A 4,190-nucleotide genomic window follows, 5' to 3' on the forward strand; every position below is an offset into this window, starting at 1 on the left:
CCCAGTCACAAAGCCGGGAAGGCCAATTGCCTGTATGCAATTAATATAGTTTTGCCCAACCATCTGTCATAATTGGCCTTATGTGTGCTTAACTGTACAGTATATGAATACTGCTTGTGTATAATATAGTATTTTCCCACAGCCCAAATCTCAGACTATTCTATCACAGAATGCATCTTCAGATGTTCGGCAACATGCACCTCTGTACAAGTGTGTATGTGTGACTGTGTGTGTTTTTTTCCATATTCTGCTGCTTTTTCTCTCTTCTTGTCTTCATTAGTTTGCTCTTTTTCTGCATTGGTGGAAGTTACTTAAAAGCACTTGTAGTAATTGTTAGAGCAACCGTAATTCGGAGGAAGACAGTTCCTCATTGTACAAGATCCTCTGACCCAGGGCATTTGTCATTCCTGAACTGATGTGGGAATTACTCAGTAACATTTTTGGTTGAGAACAATTTCTCTAGAGCAGAGGTCAGCAAACTTTTTCATGGAAGGGTCAAGCAGTAAAAATTTTTTACATGTACACCATAGAGTCTCTGTTATGACTACTTCAGCTTTCCTATGGTAAGGGAAAACACAGTCATGGACAAGCTGTAAACCATTGGGTCTGACTATTTTTCAATAGCACTTTGTTTACTTATAAAAGGGCAAGCAGGCCACAGTTGTCCTATGAACCACTGAATGCCAATTCCTGCTGGAGGAGAAGAGCAGGGTCTTTAACTCTACAATAAAGGTTGCTTTTTGCAGGTCAGCCTGTCTAAGACACTGTGTTATTTTATGAGCTTTGGCTGCATCAACAGTTTTTTCAGACATTCCTCAAACTTAAGGTTCCATTATATTATTCTGTTCTAAAATGCAATGGGCTGTATTCTGGTGATGTCATAAAAACAGAATCTATGTAACTAAATTAGTATATGAAGTTAAACATTTAAAGAGAAATCTATTGTCACATCAAAGACAAACACTTTTTTTGTTTAATCATTGCAAGAACAGTCTATAACAAAAGAGAAAATGCATTTTGCCTTTTACACAACTATTACTAATAAACATAATCTCTGTATTCCCAGATTTTCTATCTTTATCATGGACATGGATCAAGTACAGTATTACCTAGAGAAATGAAAATAAAATAAGAGACCATTGCGTCATGACAATAGTGCACCTCTTTGTCCCAAGTGAAAGCAAGCAATTCAATCTGAGTTAGTATGTTCAGGTTGTCTAGGTGGGAATTCAACTTTTCTATTCTTATTGTTTGGCACAGGACTTTAACCTTGTAATAACTTTATCCCTTGAGTTGAAAAATATAAGTCCCAAGGGTTAATTATACGCACAGTTGTCCTCGGTATATAATATCTTTCATCCCAATTCTTTTTTTAAGTATGCAATAATGTAATAAAGCTCTTTGGAAAACTAGGTAATTATCGGATGTTTTCACTTTTACCATTTGAAAGAACACAATTCTCTGTTGGTAAGTAGACTTAGGAGTTGAGGCGCCTATTTTCCCCACATTGGATTCTAACTTCTATGAAATTACATGAATCTTTACAATCTCATTACTATTGTGGAATTCCGACTCATGACAACCTTCTGCATGTAAACTGAACTGCTCCATAATGTTTTTCAGAAGCAGACCTCTGGGACGGTCTTTACAAGCTCTGCTGGATTTATTTCAAACCTTCCACTAATAGCAAAGATGTAACCATTTGCACCATCCGTGGACACCCATTCAGTATTGTAGCTGATAACTTTGAAATAACACTGGATTTTACAGAGATTTTTATTTTATTTTTAAAATTCTATTAGTTTATTTACAAAATTCGATTACATATTTTTCACACAAAATTCTCCCAGTTCCACTCACTCCCTGTCAAATTGTACAACTCCATGATTAATTCCCCCCGTACATTCTCATCCCTCTGCTTCCAACCTCCCCCTTTTTGATCCTCATATTCATTCTACAATAATGGTTTTATACAATATTTGTCCTTGTGGGACTAAGTTAGTTCACTTAGCATAACGCACTCAAGTCCCTCTCAAGTTAGGTAATAGTTTACAAAATCATTGCTTCTGCGTGCTGCATAGTATTCCATTGTATGAATGTACAATAATTTCTCAATCCATTCGACTGTGGTTGAACATCTGGGCTGTTTCCACGTTCTTGAGATGGTTTAAAATGCTCTTATGATATTGGTGTTCAAGTCTCTATTTGAGCTTCAGGTCTCGTTTTCTTGAGGTATATTCCAAGTCATGGAATAGCTGGGTCATACAGAATTTTTAGGTTCTGCTTTTTTTAAACAAAAATTTTTATTATTATTTTTTATGTGTGTGCCATCAAATCAGATCTGACTGGTACAGGAGGCGATTGTTCCTCTTCTTCAGCAGAGCATCTGGTGGATTTGAACCGCATACCTCTGAGATTGCAGTACAGCTTCTTGCCACTAGCCCACCAGAGCTCGCTTATGTTCAGCTTTTTGAGGAAGCACCAAACTGTCTTACAGACATTTTTTAAGAGGAATTTTTTTAATAGTATGGTTTAATCTTCCAAAACATATGCATAAACTTTTTTTTATATTAAATGTGTGTGAAAGTTAAATTATATAAAAAGAATGTGGAATTAGCCTACAATATGCAAATACTACAACCTTGATTACAGAGAATGAAGAAAATCTAAAGCACCTACTGAAGGTCAAACACAACACCCTTCAGTGTAGATTTTATCTTAACATCGAGAATACAAAAATCATTACAAAAAGACCAATAGACAACAACATGATATAGTGGAGTAAAGAGTGATTTTTTTTTCCCAAACATTTCACTTTAGCTCACTGCTGCTTGTGGACCAACAGATAGCTCTCTCTTCTTCTCATGCCGTCTCAGCCTCATCACTGATACATGATATTGAACATTGGCATAAACAGATTTGGCTGCATTGAGTATCTGGTCACCAGGGCTGCTTTTAATTCTGGCAAAATAAATGTTGTTGCCCTCAATGACCCCTTCCTTGGCCTCAACTACATGTTCTGTATATTCCAGTATGATTCCTCCTATGGCAAGTTCAATGGCACTGCCAAGGCTGAGCAAGAAAAGCTTGTCATCAATGAGAAAGCCATCACTATCTTCCAGGAGCAAGATCCCATCTACATCAAGTGGAATGATGCTTGTGCTAAGTTATGTGATAGAGTCCACTGATGTCTTCACAAACCTGGAGATGGCTGGGGCTCACTTGAAGGGTGGTACCAAATGGGTAATTGTCTCTGCTAGTTCTACCAAAGCTTGTGATGAGCATGAACCATGAGAAGTAAGACAACTCTCTCAAGATTGTCAACAATGTCTCCTGTACCGCCAACTTCTTGTCACCCTCTGGCCAAGGTCATCCATGACAACTTTGGTACCATAGAAGGACTCATGACCACAGTCCATGCCATTATCATCACCCAGAAGACTGTGGATGGCCCCTCTGGAAAGCTGTAATGGTTGTGGAACTGCCAGAACATCATCCCTGCATCAGCTGGCATTGCCAAGACTACAGGCAAGGTCATCCTTTAGCTGAATGGGAAACTTACCGGCATGGCTTTCTGTGTCTCTTTTCCCAGTGTTTTGGATCTGATCTTCTGTCTGGAGAAAGCTGCCAACAATGATGGCATCAATAAAGTAGTAAACCAAGAATCAGAAGCACCCCTAACGTACATCCTGGGATACACTGAAAATATGATTGTCTCCTGTGACTTTAAAAGAAACACCTGCTTTTCTACCTTTGATGCAGGGGTTGACGTTGCCCTCAAAGACTACTTTAACAAACTCATTTCCTGGCATGACAATGAGTTTTTCTACAGCAACAGGGAGATTGACCTGATGGCTCATATGGCCTCCAGAGAAGAAGCGACCCTTAAACCAATATCCTTAGAAAGAGCTTCTAGAAGAGAAAGACAGTCTTAGAAGCTGGGGAAACTTTGCCTCAACTCAATCTCCCCCTTTGCCTCCCACACACTGAGAATCTCACATTCTTGACACAGTTTCCAACCAATTCCCCTGAGAAAAGAGAGGGACTTAGAGAGCTCATCTTGTCATATACCATCAATAAAGTATACTATACTCAGTCAAGCAAACAAATAAACAAACAAAAAGTTTCATTTTACTTTGATCCACAATGATCACCCATATTAGTGACAATAAAGTCAAAACATATATGGT

At 38.3% G+C, this 4,190-nt stretch overlaps 1 pseudogene; it reads left to right on the top strand.

Moving 5' to 3' along the window:
• Window positions 1–2,891: 2,891 nt before the first annotated feature.
• LOC102856238 lies at window positions 2,892–3,935 on the top strand (annotated as a pseudogene).
• Window positions 3,936–4,190: the final 255 nt, after the last annotated feature.

The sequence above is a fragment of the Elephantulus edwardii genome, unplaced genomic scaffold, assembly GCF_000299155.1.
Source record: "Elephantulus edwardii isolate Elephantulus edwardi_28Jun2011 unplaced genomic scaffold, EleEdw1.0 scaffold00007, whole genome shotgun sequence".
Lineage (NCBI taxonomy): Eukaryota > Metazoa > Chordata > Mammalia > Macroscelidea > Macroscelididae > Elephantulus > Elephantulus edwardii.